Raw genomic sequence first — 21,708 nt, 5'->3', positions numbered from 1 at the left:
TAGTACCATGCTGTGTGCCAGCAAATGTTATGCCAATTTTTTTTTTTAGATGTCTGATGCTTAAGCCAAGACATTTTATTTACTTTAAATTTTGAAGTAGGTGTGTGATCAGTAATATAGTCCATAACATATTTGAGCGTACATTAATATATATGTGTATATATATATATATATATATATATATATATATATACATAGTATATATATACATACACTATATATATATATATATATATATATATATATATATATATATATATATATATATATATATATATATAACAAAGTTCAAAGTAGGAGCGCACTCGCCGGGTCTTAAATAAGATACTTTATTAATTTAGTGACGTTTCGGGGTAGTTAGCTCCGTCCTCAGACCATTAAAAACATTACAAAATAGAATGCATTTTATACACCACCATCACCACGTAGCGACCGGAAGTGTCCCCGACATCCTGCATTACACACTGCGCAGGTCTGCCGGTTGTCATAGTAACCAATATAGTTTACCTACGAAAATGGAACAAAAACATGTTATTCACACTTGTAATCATCTTCAGTCCATTATTACTTATATCAATGCAATTGTAAGCATGAACAACATCAGAAAATAACCTTGTATGTTAGATCCTTAAGCTAAACAACCATTCTGGTATATTAGACATTGCCACTGCGCAGGTGCGTCGGTTGTCACAGCAACCGTTACTGTATACCTACGTCAGAGGGGTCTCTAATTCTGGGATCCATATGATAGCAATACCTAATCTATGGTGGGTTAACACCTAAATATAAGGACTGTTAATTATAGACAGAGTTGTAACCGCTATCTCCTAGATATTATACTATCTTATATATCAGTATCCTGTACCAATTGTCCTACAAGAAAAGTAGAAAGGGGTGCATATAGCATTCTATTTAAACTAAACTATTTCACATTTTTAAGGCAAATAAATGTTTGACATGTTTAAGTGCTGCTGATTCCTTTGTATGACTCACTTTATATATGCTTATTAGACATTGCATGGACAAAATAATAGTTTTGGACATATCATTCTTTATAGAATCAAAATTCTTTAGTGTGGTCCGAGAATCACTCATATTATGTCACATTTTGATAACCTTATCTGTGCCTTAACAAAATAGGTTGATCTGTTAGTTTCCAATAGGGAATGTCTTCAGGGAAGTAGAGGAACAGCCTGACCATAGATAAAGCTTAAATAAAGTAATCAGGGTAAATATTTGTAGCTCTTTTTCGTCTTTAGTATCCTCTCTTCTCTGTCTTATGTTGCTTCCCACTCTCTCTTTCCTATGTTTTTCTGGCCGCACTCTTTCTCTGTTTGTTATTGTGTATGTATAATGGCATTGGCAAACTAAGGCCTCGCTTCCATTGAGTCGTTAAAAATGGAGCCGTAAGCTACCGAAGCGGCCGACAGCTAAAAGTAATTTACAGCTGCATTTTAGTACCAGGTTTCCATTGAAAAGATTAGCGTGTTGCGCGCAGTCGCTCTTTTCGTGTAGCTGTAAGTTAACGTTGTGTTAACGCTTCCATCTGACGTCGGATTTCTTGAAAATCAATTAGTTGCTAAGGTAACCCGACCTTACGCTATAGAATTTATGTTTAACGTCCGTGCTTCTTACCTGTGATCGCCTCTCAAGAAAAATAAAAAAACACATCCATATTTTTAATAATCAAATACTATTTTCTAATATAATTATATTTAACACTTCATAAATATAAGTAATATTTCTTGCTGCCCTAGGCATAGGTCTAGTTTGCATTCTGTAGATATGTTCTTGCATATATTATTATATTTAAATATATACTGATATTTCTATTAGAATATAAGTTCAACTATTTCTATACATGAGACAACAATAAATATTACTTATAACAATTTATTTCTACATTAAAACACTTGCATTATTTGCAAGTTTTATAATTTCAATAGAAAATAGGTCTCAAAAAGCACAATTTTCCTCTTTTACACCTAGTTGAGCTGGGGGTAATATATCTCAATGTATCGACAGCCTCCGACAATGTATTAACGGTTAGCGCTTTCATTGGAAACCTGGTATAATTGATCGATTAACGGCTTCTATTACTTTCTATGGGACGCGAAGTATAACGCGCCATTGGAAACAGTCGATAAACGATATTGCTTCCGACAGCATATTTATCGGTTTGCGAGTGCACGCAAACTGAATTACGACTCAATGGAAGCGAGGCCCAAGCAAGCAGCAAGCGGACTGAGCATTAAATGAAAGAAAACTTACAGGCAGCGACCTTTACCGTGTTTTTCAGCTTGGATAAACAAAGAAAGTGAAGCTTACATACTTATTGGCTGACACAGGAATCAATCAACCAACAAGGTTATTGCTGGATCATTATTGGATAAAATAAATGTGAAGGCTTTTCTGACAGCAGAGTAATGGTTTAAAGGGACAGTCTAGACCAAAATAAACTTTCATGATTCAGATAGGGCATGCAATTTTAAACAATTTTCTAATTTACTGTTATCAACAATTTAGCTTTGTTCTCTTAAAATTTAAACATAGGAGGTTCATATGCTAATTTCTTAGACCTAGAAGGCCGTCTCTAAGCTAAATGCATTTTGACCGTTTTCACTGCTAGAGGGTGTTAGTTCATGTGTGTCATATAGAAAACACTTTACTTATGCACGTGAATCTCCTATTAGCCAGCTCTGATTGGCTAAAATGCAAGTCTGTCAAAAGAACTGAAATAAGGGGGCAGTTTGCAGAGGCTTAGATACAAGGTCATTACAGAGGTAAAATGTGTATTAATATAACTGTGTTGGTTATGCAAAACAGGGGAATGGGTTATAAAGGGATTATCTCTCTTTTAAAACAATAAAAATTTCTAGTGTAGACTGTCCCTTTAATAAATTAATTAATTAATGAATGAACGATCAAATGTTTGTTGTTGAATCCGTTCTTTGTTCATTGATTAATTAAAGGGACTGCTTGTTTAATATAATTCTGATGAATTCAACAAAGTACATTTTTTTTAAATACTTGTCTGAAAACAAAAGCAAACATTGCTTTTACATTGTGTGTAAATAGATTTAGTGTAAAGGCTCTGAATCCTGCAGGATTTACTCTAAGGCAGTGATAAAAGTATTTCAGGAAAAACAAGCAAAATAAGTATATTACTTAGTTTGTGTTAATGCTCAAAATTAAACATTTTTTTATAGAATTACATTTTGAGTTTAATGTCCTTTTAAAGTGACAAATCTTAGTTAAAGGGACAGTCAAGTCCAAAAAAAAAACTTTCATGGTTCAAATAGGGCATGTAATTTTAAACAACTTTCCAATTTACTGTTATCACCATTTTTGCTTTGTTCGCTTGGTATTCTTAGTTGAAAGCTAAACCTAGGAGTTTCATATGCTAATTTCTCAGCAGAAGCTTAGCTACAAGGTAATTACAGAGGTAAAATGTGTATTATTATAATTGTTTTGGTTATGCAAAACTGGGGAATGGGTAATTAAGAGATTATCTATCTTTTAAAACAACAAAAATTCTGGTGTTGACTGTCCCTTTAATGCTTTGCCAACACCTCCACTGGCTTCCCTTAGCCTTAAGAAAGAAAATAAAAAATATCCAATTAAAGGCTTAAAGTTAAAGGCTTACCACTCATTACCAGCAGAGAGGGAATAATAACATATACATAAACGTATCTCCTAAATAGGTATAACTATAATAATAAATAAAGACACAACTTCTTTATGAGACATTTTAAACCATCATAGGTTAAAAAATTTTGTTAAATATTAATAAACATAACTATAGAACCGACAAGTCTAAGATGGCGGCAAGCAAGAGCTAACTAACCCAGCGCTACTGGAGGTCAGCGGCCAAAAATGGAAACTGCAGCAGAGGGAGGGTTCCCTCTGCTCAACGGAGATTCTACTAAGGGGTTGGTGAGATCACGTGACCCACCCACGAGGTGGAGGAAGGGGCACCTCATGTGCACCTAAAAGCTATCCGCCCCTCCCATCTTTTAGATTGGTCATCACTCCCCCCGTACACCCTCTCCACGCAACAGGGCTGCTACCTCCCGCCACAAGATAGCATCTCAGATGATATACTTGCCGCCACCATACACCACAACCTAACTTACAGGAAGGGAACAAGAGACCTACGAATATCCTGAATAAATATATCCAAGGCTACATTCTGTAAATGAACCCTATGTCTTCTGTAATATTCTGATTTGTCGGCCGTTAAGGCATTATGTTTGACCACGAAACCTCCCTGCTCTGTGACGGTTCTACTGATGGTGGAATTGATTTTCTTCCTTACCCTGTACGCTGCACTATGGGATGACATGTGCCTCCATTCTAGTCTTGGAATGACATTAGACCAGCCCAGAATAACATTTGGAATACGGGTCCTGATCCAGCTAATAACAGCCTGCATTTTTATAAGCTGCAGGACCGGGAGGGAACCTAAGTCATTGCCCCCTAAATGCAAAATGACAATATGAGGTTTACCCCAACGTACCAGGGCCTCAGGTAAAAGGGAGGGGAGTCTAGTCCAACACATCCCCCTCTCACCTAACTACCTAACTGATGCTCTGGAAGAGGGGAACCCAAGGTTTTGGCACTCAGGAAGGGATAGGGAACGAATTGACGCCCAATGCACATACGAGTGCCACACGATCCATATCTGCCTAGCGCCTGATTGTACTCCTGAAAAAACAAACAATGTTAGTAACTGAACCAGGTAACAAACAACGTTAAACGATTGGGCGAACATATCCTTTATATTTGGTAGAGCGCCACCTGCCTAAGCACTTGATTGAGTCAATTAAAGCACCTGACAGAGCCGCATTTGTCGCTGCGCCTATGCGTAAGGAGTGTGGAGCAATTTTTCGAAGGATCAAGGCCGGCCAGAGGAGCCGTTCGAGCCAGGACCCTCCGGAACTGATACTGGGATAACGATGTACCATCCTCATGTACGAGGAAAGAACCTGAAACCTTGGGGCAGATTTCTAAGAACTGATTAACTAATAGCACAGGAAGGACAACAGCTGCCCTCCGCCTTATGAATATTCAGACCAGGGGTTAAAAAGCAATAATCACTAATGACGGGGATACTTTGATATGATGGAGCTGGACACCTCTGTTGGCATGCTGCTTAGAAGGGGACACTAATTCACCTATACAAAGAGCTGCGGAATATGCCAGTACAGAAGCTGTGCAAAACAAAAGAATTTCATATGGAGAAAAGCATACGGCTTCTAAAGCACTAACCAACTTCTGCAAGCGGTCGTGGGTGATTGGCTCCCTAACATCTTTTGGCTGCAGTTGAGAATGACCCCAGCCCTTTACCACTTTTCAAACAAAGAAAGAGTTAGTAGGATCGGGTAGGGAAAGTGTGCGGTAGAAAAAGCTTAAAGCTGCCAGGCGAGAATGAATGGCACCCTGCTTGGCACCATCATTCTACAGACTCACCAGCCAATCAAACAAGGTGACTTGCGATGCCTCAGCTGCTTCCACCTTCCTGTCCTGACAAAACATGTCCTATTCCTTCCACAACCTCACATAAGAGTGCCAAGTGGATGGGACTAGAGATGCGCGTACTAAAGGGAGTAGGGATATCCAGGGTTTAGAAGCTGCCAAAGGAAACCGGGACAGGGTAAGCCCACTCTAGCAGCATGGGGCACAAGGCGCTTAAATGTCACCCAATCAAACCTCAATAGCGCGTCAGCAATTACATTATTCACACCGGGAACATGCTGAGACTGAAACTGAATGTTAAGTTCTAGACAGCGTAACACCAAGTGCCGTAACAAGCAAACTACTGCGCCTGAGGTGGCCGACAAGCCATTAACTGCATGCACGACACTCAGGTTATTCGTCCAGAAGACAACCGTTCTGTTTGCAAATTGCTTTCTTCCGAGCTCAGCGGCCTAGACTATGGGAAAAAGTTCAAGGAGCGTGAGATTGCAAGTTAACCCTCTATCCCTCCAATCTGTAGGCCAAGGGCCCGCACTCCACGCCCCCTGAAAATATGCCCCATAACCCCGAGACCCAGCCGCGTCAGTAAAAAGGTATAAAAGCTGGCTAGAGATAGGAGCAGAGCACCAAAAAAGAGTGCCATTCAAGTTCTTTAGAAAAGATTCCCAGACTTTTAGGTCAGCTACCATGCCCCGTGAGATGTAAATTTTTTCTGATGGGTTAACCCTTCCACAAAGTTTACTTTCCAACCTAAGATTAAAAACCCTCCCCATAGGAATAACTCTGCAGGCAAAGTTAAGAAGACCAAGGAGGGACTGCAATTGCTTTAAGTTAATGCATTTAGACGAAACAGCTGCTTGAACTGCCTCCAGCATACCCTGCACCTTATCTAAAGGAAGCCTGCATATCATGTTTACGGTATCAATTTCAATACCCAAAAAAGTTAAACAGGTGCAAGGACCTTGCGATTTTTCCTCCGCGAGGGGAACACCAAAGTGGGACATGAGCCTATGCATTGCATTCATCACACCTAAACAGTCATTTGACCCCTCCTGACCCACTATCAAGAAATCATCTAAGTAGTGTGCTACGGGATCCCTGCCAACCATACGGGCCACTGCCCAATGTAGAAAAGTGCTGAACTTCTCGAATAGTGCACAAGAAATGGCACAACCCATAGGAAGGCAGCGATCCACGTAGAAACCAACATCAAACTTACATCCCATACAAGTGGAAAGGCTGAAGAGTGTAGGGGCAACAAGCGAAAAGCAGATTCAATATCCGATTTTGCCAACAGAGCACCTCTCCCAGCTCCCTTAACTAGCTCCAGCGCGCTATCGAAAGATTGATAGCGCACGGAGCTAAGCCCAGGATTATTGGCATCATTCACTGAACTTCCCTTGGGATAGGAGAGGTGCTGTATTAGGCAAAATTTCCCTGGCTCCTTCTTAGGGACTACTCCTAGAGGTGACACAATAAAGTTGCCAAATGGGGGATGGGGAAAGGGGCCAATCATATGCCCCAGGTTCAATTCTTTTGCTAACTTGTCTTTTACTACCTGAGGGTATTGGTACACTGAATGCAGGTTAGGGTAGTTATCTGAACCCCTGATTCTTGAAGATACAGGTATCTGAAAACCATGTGAAAAACTGTCCAAGAGCTAATCAGCAGCCTGGCGGTCAGGGTAAAGACGCAGCCAAGGTTCAAGGGCGTGCACCCTCACTGGAGAGGGAGTCTTTCTGGACAGTAGTGTTTCTGGGTTGGGGCCTATTATTCGCACTCTCTTTTTTCCTGCAATCACACCCTGGGTGGGGGCCACTGCATAACTTGCAAGTATGTCTATAACTACAGGCACCTCCCTTATCACACCTGTTCTCTTGGAATGCCCAGCATGAGTTATTTCTATGCTTATCTTTTTGGTTACGAAAGGACTGAGAGGGAGCAGAACTTTGAGGACCAAGGCGTTGCCACAGATGAGTGTCTGTGCAGTCAAATGTAAGGACTCGATTCCCAGCCATCTTACGCCTGAATTCTGAATCGTAATCACTCCAGGCTCCATCACTGAACTTCCTCTGAATAGAATCTGTGTATTTTAATACTGCATGATTCTGACTGGGGTACTTCTCTAAGTAACATGTGGCAAAGACTCTAAAGCAAATAAGCCATTCCTCGAATGTCTCTGGGCGTTTAAACCTTTTTGAACCTGTGCCATCAGGACTCTTCATCTTCTGCTTGTAAGATTCAGGAGATAATTTGAATACATTTACATATTTCCCTTGCTGAATTTTCCGAATAGTTTTGGCATACAAATGGGCATGAAGTGACGGCATGTAAGTGGGGATGGTATCCCCGTGCAAGGACACCTTGCGCTCAGGGATAGCACTAATGGGGGAGACGCTACACAAGGGTATTCGCAGGGGTTAACTGATCGACTACCGGAGTTACTGAGGATGGGACAGGGGCGGACTGTCTAAAGGCTCCTGACTGCAACTCCTGCCACATTTGTTGTTACCATGCTATACATACGTTTTTATCCCTGCCCCTTTAAACCCAAAGAAGTGTCACTATCCAAATCAGATTCGGACAGTGAGGAATCAGCAGAGTCAGTTCTAACATGTGTAAAAGCATGTGACTCACCAGCAGCTGTCAAAGGGGGTTCCTGCCTTGCTAACTCCGAAGCCGCTCAAACTGGAGAAGCGTCTGTGACCTGGGAAATAGGCACCGCAGGAGAAGACATCTGGGCTGAGGTGCTAGGTGCTGCAGACAGTTCAGGTGCTGTAGCCATGACTGGAAAGGAGTCTTCTGGCTGAATGACGCCCTGCAAAAAAGAAAATAATTTGCAAGCACTGCGAATACGGGAAATGGGAGGATTTGCATTTGTTTGTATATCCTGACTAGCAACATGCCCTACTTGGGATTCAGTAGCTGAATTAACAGCACTATATTGCCCTAGCTGTGATGCACTCTCTAAAACCTGGCTGGTGTTAGTATCCTGCAGCGTATGCATGCTAATTATATTTGCCCTATTTGCGAGATTCCCTACAGGAGCATTCACACTGCCTTGTATCCGGAACCACATCATTGACACTATCATTTGCGCCAGAATTAGTATGTGTGTGCGCCAAAGGAAAAACATTCATACTTGCAGTATTGCCGGCAACATTCAATTTGTTTTTTTCTACTCACATTACTACCCGTGTTAGGGTTTATAGAATCAGAGATGGAAGAGCTTGTCTTATTACTACTGGCAGCTCTTTTATTGTGACCTCTGCCAACTACCGTGATTGCAGCAGAATGAGTCCCACTTTGTGATCGGACAATGCCCCTGTAAGCTCCCCTTGCTTGGGTCCAATGTGGCTTCCATGAAACATTTTTGCGGCCCAATTGTCCCTTCTGGATAGCTCCGCCCCCAGCTGGCCTACCTCTAACACTTATGCTTGCTGGTTGTGTCCCCTGCTGGATTGAGCCCAAAGCCTGCTGACTGCCCGACCCTATTTGCGCCAATCCTACCACTGCCGGTGTCCTCTCATGGCGCTCACCTCTTACGAGCTCCTGAGGACCCAGCCGCGTGGTTCCGATGCTGCATTGCAAATGGGGATTGATGACGTCACCGGAAGGGGCGGGACTTCCGGTGACGACTTCCGGTACCGCGATTCGGCCAACCAGAATGGAGGAAGACAGAAGAGCAGAAGATGGAGCCATAGCAGCCCCAATGGACGCTAGAAAAGAAGAAACAGCAGATGCGGCAATCGGAGGGACGGCAGCAAACAAGGATGTGACAGAAGATGCAGGTAAGAGGTTAGAAGAGGGAGGAAGGGGAATTGAACCAATGATTTGGTCCCCATGCCTGAAGGCCCTGACGGCCCTGAAGGCCTTGTGTCCCCTGAACCACCAATGACAGAACTGGCCATGGATATGGGAATTGTTGCTATTATCTGGTTAACTGGAAACTGAGGGACAATGCCAGGTAAGCTGGTATCAAGAGGGACAGACACACTGCTCATGTCAGTGGCAGGAGGTGGCTGAGTTAGGCCAAGGGGTGCATGGGGGTTTGTAGTAGTTGTCTTGCTATGTGTATACTGTGTAGGTGCAATAGTATCCTCACTATCATCATCTATTTCCAGGTTACTTATCTGCTTATCTTGCTTTTTCCTTGCAGCTCCTGGAACCGTACTGAAGGCAAGACAGATCTTCTAGAACAATGCATTATGTTGGATTGGACAAGGCCTAAGATTTTCAAAGCATAGAAAAGGGGTCTCTGCTTCAGGATCCAAGGAGAAAGAGGGACAGGAAGCTACGTGCAGCTCTTTTTAAGGTAAGGTCAGGGACCCCTCCCTACACTTGCACCAATGTTGCACTAGCTTCTACACCCAGCCCTCTTCTCCTATCTCACTCATTCAAGCCTTAACCCTTAGGTTGCTACAGTCCCATGCTGTTCCTTTCGCTGTCTTAGTGTGCTCATAAAGACTACCAATAAAAATCCCCACAGTATTTTACATGCATGGATATCTATATAAGTAGTACCAGAAATATCACCATATTTATATTGGGAGAAGTTCATCAAAAGGATTTTAAAGGGATGTTAAACTGGTGGGCACAACCACTTTACTTTGGTTACTACTCACTATGCTATAGTTTTTCCTCTTGTGTCTGCTCTCTTCAAAGCCGTTCTTTAATTTTAAACCTTTACAAATGCTGGTTAATGAAAGTGCATCTTCACACTGGGAGCCGCCATCTTGGAGTTTAAAGGGACAGTCTAGTCAAAATTAAACTTTCATTATTCCGATAGGGCATGAAAGTTTAAACAACTTTCTAATTTACTTTTATTATAACATTTTCTTTGTTCTCTTTGTATTCTATGTTGAAGGCTAAACCTAGGTAGGCTCAAACTGATTTTTAAACCATAGAAAACTGCCTCTTATCTCAGTGCATTTGACAGTTTTTCACAGGGAGTACTAGTTCATGATTGTCATAAAGATAACATTGTGCTCCCTCCTTTGGAGTTATTTAGCACTGACTGGCTAAAATGCAAGTCTGTCAAAAGAACTGAGATAAGGGGGCATTCTGCAGAGGCTTAGATATAAACAACAACAATTCTGGAGTAGACTGTCCCTTTAAGTATTCATACATACTATGGGGCCTATTTATCAAAGGTCTTGCGGACCTGATCCGACAGTGCGGATCAGGTCCTCAAGACCTCGCTGAATGCAGAGAGCAATACGCTCTCCGTATTCAGCATTGCACCAGCAGCTCACAACAGCTGCTGGTGCAACACCGCCCCCTGCAGACTCGTGGCCAATCGGCCGCCAGCAGGGGGTGTCAATCAACCCGATCATACTCGATCAGGTTGATTTCCTGCGTTTCCTGTCCGCCTCATCAGGCAGACCGGGTTATGGAGCAGCGCTCTTTAGACCGCTGCTTCATAAACGCTGTTTCTGGCGAGTCTGAAGACTCGCCAGAAACACGGGTCCACAAGCTCCGTTCGGAGCTTGATAAAATGGGCCCCCATGACAGAAGCAGTGCACATTATTGTCTTCTTGAGAAGCCTTACTGTGCACTTCAGCTTAGAGTGCACAATACAGAGCGGGAGCTGTACATTTATGCATAGGCTGTATTGCTCTATATTATTCCTGTTGGTTTTTTTATATTTGCTATGTAACTTTTAAGCTGTGTTATAAAAAATATAACTGGAAATATGTAAAGGTTCTGCGTTCTATTGTGTGAGATAATCCTATGTGCAAGGTACAGCTGTAAAAAAGCCAGTAACATCACTGCACTGCTTCTAACAATACACGTGCTACAAGATGGCGGCACCCAGTGTACAAATGCAGAGCTTTGCCAACTGACTTCTGTAATGGGTTAAATAAGACAAAGACATTAAAGAGAGCTGCAGGTACAGGAGGAAAAACAGTGACATTGTGATTAGTAACCCTTCTACTACAGTTATACTCAGCAGTTTAAGGTCCCTTTAATCACAGGTTAACTATAAATACTGGCAGCATTTAGAGGCTCAGAAGAATAAAAGATTCAAGACTGTGATCTTGTCTTGTTTGTTCAATTGTTGGCTCCCCTGTCCAAGTGGCTTTATTGTGAAATCATGCAGCTAAATAAAGAATATTGTGAGTACTTTCCATGGCAGTCACAAAACCCATTTGTCATCTGTATCTTAATCCAGTCTTAGCTTCTTGCTGATGATTTGTCTGTAACTCGGTTTTTAATAAACCTACCTTGGTGTAAACTCCAGTATCAGCTGTAGGGCAGCCGTAAATTAACTTTAAATTCAGTGCAGAATGATGGGATTGAAGTCATCTGCCATGATGATTTAACACTGGTATCTACAGTATTTTACAAAGGGGTCTCAGAGAGGTTCTGAACTGCACTCTAGTGTAAGGAAACTCTAGAACCAAAGAACCCTTGAAAAGCCACACATCAGGAATTATCCCACCAAGCACACAAAAGACTATAATGAATAAGTTCTCCTATGCAAAGATCTCTCATATTCCTCATAATCCATGGGTCAACCCTACACAAAGGTACCTTAGAGTATCCCATTTGCAAAGATCTTAGCTGCCAACTGAGAGCGTGGAAAGCAACATTTTAAATTAGTGATTTTAAAAATCCCTGATTGGTTAATTTCCCAAGTACTTTCCAAAGTTCCTTGTGGGAGATCTGATTAGGCTTGGGTCCCTTAGGAGAGACCAATACTGGTGCTGGGTATCACTTGAGTTGTGGTCTTTTACTGGGGTGGTTGAAGCTTAAAAAGACTCAAATAAACTTTTGGATCTTTTCTAGAGCCAAAATGCATAATAACACATTTTTGCTACAATTTTTTTGCAGGGACACACTCATTCAACAGCATCTTGAGTATGTTAATCTGCTATTATTTGCTGTGACCATTTAGGGACAGATATAAACAAGCCTTTGCATTAATGTATGTGGTGTTGCAGGGTCAAGATTTCTGGTCTTGCAGAATGCTAACCTGCTTCCTTGGGGGCAGTGGGGAAATTACAATTGTTAGAGGTTAATTTAAGGAGAACTAACCAAAATAACTAAATAAAGTGCATTGCATTTAAAAAAATAATATATTTTTACTATGCATTATTAACCTTTTCTTGATAGATTACAAGTGGTGTGCAATTGATAGTGCAGGGTGTGTTATCTTTTGTGCAGCCTCACACAAAAAATAATGCACAATAACGCTCAATTGGGTATTTCAATAGTTAAACAATGTAACCAAAGCATCTTAACATTTCCCAAAATGCTAAGCTTGTGCTTTACTTTTATAGATAGAGCAAGGGACACTTTTATCACTGGTTTTATTAAGTGGTGAATTAAGTGTTGTGCTCTAGTGCAATAATAATTATTATTAGTAGTATAGGACAGAACTACATGAAGAACTTCCCCATTTTATTATTGAACCCTCTGCTTAGTGCCCATAGAAGCCTATTAAGTGAAGGTTTTTAGCAAATCCTCTGCTTAGCGCCCATAGAAGTTTATTATGTGAAGGATTTAGTGAACCCTCTGCTTAGCGCCCATAAAAGTCTATTATGTGAAGGTTTTAGCAAATCCTCTGCTTAGTGCCCATAGAAGCCTATTATGTGAAGGTTTTAGCAAATCCTCTGCTTAGCGCCCATAGAAGTTTATTATGTGAAGGATTTAGTGAACCCTCTGCTTAGCGCCCATAGAAGCCTATTATGTGAAGGATTTAGTGCACTCTCTGCTTCGCGCCCATAGAAGTTTATTATGTGAAGGATTTAGTGCACGCACTGCTTAGTACCCATAGAAGCCTATTATGTGAAGGATTTAGTTAACCCTCTGCTTAGCGCCCATAGAAGTCTATTATGTGAAGGATTTAGTGCACGCACTGCTTAGTACCCATAGAAGCCTATTATGTGAAGGATTTAGTGCACTCTCTGCTTAGCGCCCATAGAAGTTTATTATGTAAAAGATTTAGTTAACCCTCTGCTTAGCGCCCATAGAAGTCTATTATGTGAAGAATTTAGTTAACCCTCTGCTTAGCGCCCATAGAAGTCTATTATGTGAAGGATTTAGTGCACGCACTGCTTAGTACCCATAGAAGTCTATTATGTGAAGGATTAAGTGGACCCTCTGCTTAGCGCCCATAGAATTCTATTATGTGAAGGATTTAGTGAATCTTCTGCTTAACGCCCATAGAAGTCTATTATGTGAAATATTTAGCGGACCCTCTGCTTAGCACCCATACAAGTCTATAATGTGAAGGTTTTACTGCACCCTCTGCTTAGCGCCGATAGAAATCTATTATGTGAAGGATTTAGCACACCCGCACTATCTGACATGCAGATGTTAACAAGCCCTAGACTTACGCTCGACTGTTAAGAATTTAGTTTAGACTTTAATATGAGAATAATATCTTTGCGCTCCACTTTTAGGTGATGCAGGAAATTTATTTATATTCCCCTTTCTTTCAAAGTATATAATGTTTCTAAAATAAAAAAGAAAATGAGAGAAGATTTAGTACTCTCGACATGTAGCTGGATATAGTTCTCTGCTTTGTATTTTTTTCCTGCATTTTCATTACACTGCAGGCTAATTTTGGCTTGTCATTCTTGTCATTTTTGAGCAAATGTATTCTATTCTTGTGAGCGTCTAGCAATTAATCATAACTAATCAGAAACTCTCTATGTTGTGAGTCCTTATTAAGTAGGGTCAGAACCTTCTCGGATTCTGCCAACTTCACTAAATATCACAAAAAGCAATAAAATATGAGCCATAATAGATAATCACATTTCTCAAGGTTGTAATATTAAAGCTGACAGAGGTATGGGAACAAGTATTGGGCTAATGTTTCAAGAGAATTCTGTAATAAAAGGCTATCAGCATTTGTTTTTATTGTCATGAGTCAGGAGATTTAGTTATTTATATATCCGTCTGCAAATAAAACAGAGAAACTCTGATAAATTTATGAAACAATTTAAATTGATCAATAGCAGCAAGTAGTTAGTTTATTAATAATTTGTGCATTCTTACATTCCAACAGTATATTGATTATATAGATTATTGCTTTTTGCAGCAAAAGACATTTCATTATATTTTACACATACAATTAAATACATTTTTGAAAAAGACACACATATTTTAAAGCAACGGTAATCTCAAAATATAATGGGCCATAAATAAATCTAATTAAAGGAAATAAAACTCTTTAAAAAAAAAAATACTGCAAAATACTCCAAATTCTTGTGAAAGTTCAACGCCCTAAGATCTGGATTTGCACAGATCTTCTTCTGCATTCCTTAGAGAACGAAATTGCCGAAATGCACATGCTTCTACTACATACTACTCAGTTATGGCCTAGAGTAGTGAACTTATTTACAGCTAGGCCTTACATTTAATTTAAACAGCCAATAGGATTTCAGTAGCTCTCACCCTATAGGCTGATTTGAATTTGAAGAATCAAATCAGCCAATAGGAATGCAAGGGACGCCATATTTAAATGCGTACCTTGAATTCACTATTCTGTGTGCGGCGATCATACGAAGTGGATCCTCCACACTCCATAGCTCCGTGGTCGCTGGCCCTGCTCTGCGCTTATCTCTGCTCCACGCCGGCTTGGTCTTGGATGAAGAAGGAAGTGGTCCCCACTTGGAAGAAGATGTCGGCCTCTTGGAATAAGACTTTAACACCTGGAACAGGACCTTCTTCGCCGGACATCAGGAACAGTGAGTACCTAGAGTTAGGGGTTAGAGTTAGGATTTTTTTTTTTTTTTTTGGGGGGGTTAGATTAGGGATTTATTGGGCACTCTTAAAAGAGCTGAATGCCCTTTTAAGGGCAATGCCCATACAAATGCCCCTATAGTGGCAATGGATGGGTAGTTTTTAGTGTTAGGTTTTTTTATTTTGGGGGTTTGTTTGGTGGTGGGTTTTACTGTTAGAGGGGGGACTTAGTATTTTTTAAGATAAAAAGAGCTGTTTAACTTAGGGCAATGCCCTACAAAAGGCCCTTTTAAGGGCTATTGGTAGTTTAGCATTAGATTAGGGGGTGTTTTTATTTTGGGGGGGCTTTTTTATTTTCATAGGGATTAGGTTAAATTGTTTTATTTGGGATAATTTTGTTTATTATTTTCTGTAATGCTAGACTTTTTTATTTTTGTTAATTTTAGATTAATTTATTTTAATTTAATTTTAGGATTTATTTAGGATTTTTTATTTTAATTATAATTTAGTATTTTATAATTTTATGTAGTTTGGGGTTAATTTAGGGGGTGTTAGGTTAGGTGGCTTAGTAATTAACTTAGGCTAGATTACAAGTTTTGCGATATGAGTGAAAAAGCAGCGTTAAGGCTCATAACGCTGCTTTTTCACTACCGCTTCTATTACGAGTCTTGCAGGTTTAGGGGCACCGCACACTTTTTTGGCCTTAACACAAATTAATTTACGCAATTTGTGTAAAGTCTTTTTTCAATGGGACTTCCATAGCGCCGATATTACAATCTTTTTCTGGGAGGCCAAAAAGTGAGCGGTACAGCCTATCCCGCAAGATTCGTAACGCAATCTAAAGTCAAAGCTGTAGCATAAAACTCATAACTAAAGTGTTAAAAAGTAAAAAAAAGTACACTAACACCCATAAACTACCTATCAACCCCTAAACCGAGGCCCTCCCGCATCGCAAACACTAAAATAAAATTATTAATCCCTAATCTGCCGCTCCGGACATTGCCGCCACAATAATTAACATATTAACCCCTAAACCGCAGCACTCCTGCATCGCAAACACTAGTAAAATATTATTAACCCCTAATCTGCCGTCCCTAACATCACCGCCACCTACCTATATTTATTAACCCCTAATCTGCCGCCCCCAACGTCTCCGCCACTATACTAAATTTATTAACCCCTAAACCTAAGTCTAAACCTAACTTTAACAACCCCTAACTTAAATATAATTAAAATAAATCTAAATAAAACATACTATTAATAACTAAATAATTCCTATTTAAAACTAAATACTTACCTGTAAAATAAACCCTAAGCTAGCTACAATATAACTAATAGTTACATTGTAGCTAGCTTAGCATTTATTTTTATTTTACAGGCAAGTTTGTATTTATTTTAACTTTGTAGAATAGTTAGTAAATAGTTATTAACTATTTACTAGCTACCTAGCTAAAATACATACAAATTTACCTGTAAAATAAAACCTAACCTGAGTTACACTAACACCTAACCTTACACTACAATTAAATAAATTACCTAAATTAAATACAATTACCTAAATTACAAAAAACAAACAAACACTAAATTACACAAAATAAAAAAAGAAATTATCAGATATTTAAACTAATTACACCTAATCTAATAGCCCTATCAAAATAAAAAAGCCCCCCCAAAATAAAAAAAACCCTAGCCTAAACTAAACTACCAATAGCCCTTAAAAGGGCCTTTTGCGGGGCATTGCCCCAAAGAAATCAACTCTTTTACCTGTAAAAAAAAATACAAACAACCACCCCAACAGTAAAACCCACCACCCACACAACCAACCCCCCAAATAAAAACCTAACTAAAAAAATCTAATCTCCCCATTGCCCTGAAAAGGGCATTTGGATGGGCATTGCCCTTAAAAGGGCATTTAGCTCTTTTTTCAATTGCCCAAACCCTAATCTAAAAATAAAACCCACCCAATAAACCCTTAAAAAAAACTAACACTAACCCCCGAAGATCCACTTACAGTTTTGAAGACCGGACATCTATCCTAAATGAAGCCGGGAGAAGTCTTCATCCAAGCGGCAAGAAGTCATCAACGAAGCCAGAAGTCTTCATCCAAGCCGGCAGAAGTGGTCCTCCAGATGGGCAGAAGTCTTCATCCAGACGGCATCTTCTATCTTCATCCATCCGGCACGGAGCGGGTCCATCTTCAAGACATCCGGCGCGGAGCATCCTCTTCAATCGAAGTCTTCTTCCAGAATGAAAGTTCCTTTAAGTGACGTCATCCAAGATGAATTCTATCAGCCAATCGGAATTAAAGGTGAAAAAATCCTATTGGCTGATGCAATCAGCCAATAGGATTGAGCTTCAATCCTATTGGCTGATCCAATCAGCCAATAGGATTGAGCTTGCATTCTATTGGCTGTTCCAATCAGCCAATAGAATGCGAGCTCAATCCTATTGGCTAAACTCCCGCACAAAGTATTAACCCCCAAACCACCAAACCCCCACATCTCAATAAACCTAATTAACATATTAACTCCTAAACCACCAACCCCCCACAACACAAAAAACTAATTTAAATACTAAGCCCCCTAACCTAATACCCCCTAAATTAAACCCAATACTAAGTTACACTTAAATAAAACCTAACATTAAATTACAAAAAAATAATCTTAAATTACAAAAAATAAAAAATTACAGAAAAAAAATTAAACCTAATAAAAAGTCCCTTAAAATAAAAACACACCCTAATCTAAACTACCAATAGCCCTTAAAAGGGCCTTTTGTAGGGCATTGCCCTAAGTTAAACAGCTCTTTTACATTTAAAAAATACTAATGCCCCCCACCCACCAAACCCCCCCAAAATAAAAAAAACAACACTAAAAAACCTAAACTACCCATTGCCCCTAAAGAGGTATTTGTATGGGCATTGCCCTTAAAAGGGCAATCAGCTCTTTTACAGCCCATTAAATCACTAATCTTAAAAATAAAAATAAAAAAAAAATCCTAAAACTAAGCCCCAAATTGGTACTCACCGTTCCTTGAATGCGGTACCTTGCATTTAATTTTCAGCGTACGTCGGAGAGCGGATGAAGAGGAGCCTCCAAGCCGCTGAGGACCGCCGCTCCTTACCGCGCATCGGGGAAGACCATTCTGCATCTCCATTCCGTGCTGCCTTTGCTCCGGATGAAGATAGAAGATGATGGAGCCGCCTGGAAGAAAACCTTCACCGCCTGACTTCAGGAACGGTAAGTACCTATTGGGGCTTAGTTTTAGTATTTTTTTATTTTTTTTATTTTTAAGATTAGGGATTTAATGGGCTGTAAAAGAACTGATTGCCCTTTTAAGGGCAGTAAAAGATGCTCATACAAAGGGGCAATGGATAGCTTAGGTTTAGTTAGTTTTTTTTAATTTTGGGGGGTTGGTTAGGTGGGGGTTTTACTGTTAGAGGGTAATTGGTATTTTTTTTAGTAAAAGAGCTGTTTAACTTTTAAGGGCTTTTGGTAGCTTAATATTAGATTAGGTTGTTTTTTTTTTATTTGGGAAGGATTTTTTATTTTTATAGGGGCATTAGTTTAGGTTTACATTTTTTATTTTGGATATATTTGTCTTTTTTTCTGTAATTTTTCTTTTTTTATTTGTTGTAACTTTGTTGTAGTTTTTAAACATAGACTGCCCTCTGGGGACATTCCTTTGTTTTCTTGCTATACTTTGTTAAGAATTATATCTAGGTAAGAGTCTGGAACATCCATTTTGCAGGAATGCTTTTAACATTGCAACTTAAAAAGGCTTTAAAAACACTACTGAACAAACTCACTAAAACAGGAAAAAAAACTCCCTTGAAGAGACATGAAACCCCAATATTTTATTTCATGATTCAGATAGAGAATATCATTTCTTTCATGTAATTGGCAAGAGTCCATGAGCTAGTGACGTATGGGATATACAATCCAAGATGCCTATAAATACACCCCTCACCACACCCACAATTCAGTTTTACAAACTTTGCCTCCTATGGAGGTGGTGAAGTAAGTTTGTGCTAAGATTGATATGTGCTTCTCAGCATTTTAAGCCTAATTCCTCTCAGAGTATAGTGAATGTCAGAGGGATGTGAAGGAAGTATCACCTATTGAATACAATGGTTTTCCTCACGGAGATCTATTTCATAGGTTCTCTGTTATCGGTCATAGAGATTCATCTCCTGCCTCCCTTTTCAGATCGACAATATACTCTCATATTCCATTACCTCTACTGATAACCGTTTCAGTACTGGTTTGGCTATCTGCTGTATGTGGATGGGTGTGTTTGGTAAGTATGTTTTCATTACTTAAGACACTCTCAGCTATGGTTTGGCACTTTATGTATTTATATAAAGTTCTAAATATATGTATTGTACTTATATTTGCCATGAGTCAGGTTTAAGTAATATTTCCTTTTGCAGACTGTCAGTTTCATATCTGGGAAATGCATTTTTTAGGATTTTTTTTTTTCTTACCTGGGGTATAGTCTTTTTTCAATTGACTGCTCTTTTTAATTCGCGGGCAAAATTAGGTTAGCGAGGGCGTAAAATGCCAAAGTATATTGTGTCATTTTTGGCGTAAAATAACATTCGATGATGCAAATTCATCATTTCCGGCATCTTAGTTGACACCTAGTCCTTTCCCAAGGTTGCGTCTTTGATGATGCGAGTGTGTCATTTCCGGATTTTGTTAGCACCAAAAAAAATTCTGTTTGTGTTGTGGGTCATACTTGGCGCCAAATATTTTCATTTTTTAAAACCCCATTTCTAAATGCCTCTTGCCTTTTTTTCTCTATCAGAGGGCTATGCTGTTTGCATTTTTTTCCTATTCCTGAAACTGCCATATAAGGAAATTGATCATTTTGCTTTATATGTTGTTTTTTCTCTTACATTTGCAAGATGTCTCAATCTGATCCTGTCTCAGAAATCATTGTTGGAACCCTGCTGCCTGATAACAGTTCTACCAAAGCTAAGTGCATTTGTTGTAAACTTGTAGAGATTTTTTCTCCAGCTGTGGTTTGTAATAGTTGTCATAAGCTTTTACATGCAGAGAATGTGTCCATCAGTAATAGTGCATTGCCTGTTGTTGTTCCTTCAACATCTAATGTACAAGATATACCTGTGAATTTAAAAGATTTTATTGCTGATTCTATTCAGAAGGCTCTGTCTGCCATCCCACCTTCTAATAATCGTAAAAGGTCTTTTAAAACTTCTCATAAAATTGACGAAATTTCAAATGACCAACAATATACTGAATTATCCTCCTCTGATGAGGATCTATCTGATTCAGAAGATCCTTCCTCAGATATTGACACTGACAAATCTACTTATTTATTTAAAATAGAGTACATTCGTTCTTTGTTAAAAGAAGTGTTGATTACATTGGATATTGAGGAAACTAGTCCTCTTGATATTAAAACTAGTAAACATTTAAATTCTGTTTATAAACCCTCTGTGGTCACTCTAGAAGTTTTTCCAGTTCCTGATGCTATTTCTGATGTGATTTCTAAGGAATGGAATAGGCCTAGTACATCTTTTATTCCTTCTTCAAGGTTTAAAAAATTATTTCCTTTGCCAGCAGTTACATGGAGTTTTGGGAAAAGATCCCCAAAGTTGATGGGGCTATCTCTTCTATTGCTATGGAAGATAGTACTTCTTTTAAAGATCCTTTAGATAGGAAACATGAATCTTATCTAAGGAAAGCCTATTTATATTTGGGTCATCTTCTGAGGCCTGCAATTTCTTTGGCTGATGTTGCAGCTGCATCAACTTTTTGGTTGGAACATTTAGCCCAACAATAATTGGATTCTGATTTGTCTAGCATTGTTTGCTTGCTTCAACATGCTAATCATTTTATTTGTGATGCAATTTTTGATATAATCAAAATTGATGTTAAATCTATGTCTTTAGCTATTTTAGCTAGCAGAGCTTTGTGGCTTAAATCTTGGAATGCTGAAATGAATTATAAGTCTAGATTGCTATCTCTTTCTTTCCAAGGTAATAAGTTATTTGGTTCTCAGTTGGATTCGATTATTTAAACTGTCACTGGGGTGAAGGGAGTTTTCTTGCCTCAGGATAAAAGACCTAAGGATAAATCTAAAGCTTCTTACCACTTTCGTTCCTTTTGACAAATTAAAGGGACACTCAATCAAAATTAAACTTTCATTATTCAGATAGAGCATGATATTTTAAACAACTTTCCAGTTTACTTCCATTAACTAAATATGCACAGTCTTTTTATATTTAAACTTTTTGAGTCACCAGCTCCTACTGAGCATGTGCAAGAATAAGTGTGTATGCATTTGTGAATGGCTGATGGCTGTCACATGGTACGTGTATGCATTTGTGATTGGCTGATGGCTGTCACATGGTACAGGGGGAGTGGAAAAAGACATAACTTTTAAAATTGTTAGAAAAAAAATCTACTACTCATTTGAAGTTCAGACTAAGTGCTATTGCATTGTCTTGTTATCTTGCATTTGTTGATGATGCAAATCTACTGTGTTGACTGGTCCTTTAAGGAA

General features: G+C 39.3%; 1 long non-coding RNA gene across 1 annotated transcript; it reads right to left on the bottom strand.

The window, feature by feature from the left end:
• Window positions 1-313: 313 nt before the first annotated feature.
• LOC128655810 (uncharacterized) lies at window positions 314-15,176 on the bottom strand. The gene is made up of 3 exons (XR_008401913.1): window positions 14,962-15,176; window positions 8,116-8,296; window positions 314-507 (listed from the first exon to the last, which is right to left on the bottom strand). It is a non-coding gene; the product is annotated as an uncharacterized LOC128655810 (long non-coding RNA).
• Window positions 15,177-21,708: the final 6,532 nt, after the last annotated feature.

This window comes from Bombina bombina, chromosome 4 (genome assembly GCF_027579735.1).
Source record: "Bombina bombina isolate aBomBom1 chromosome 4, aBomBom1.pri, whole genome shotgun sequence".
In the NCBI taxonomy this organism is placed as follows: domain Eukaryota; kingdom Metazoa; phylum Chordata; class Amphibia; order Anura; family Bombinatoridae; genus Bombina; species Bombina bombina.
This window is presented reverse-complemented; position numbering and strand designations above follow the sequence as displayed.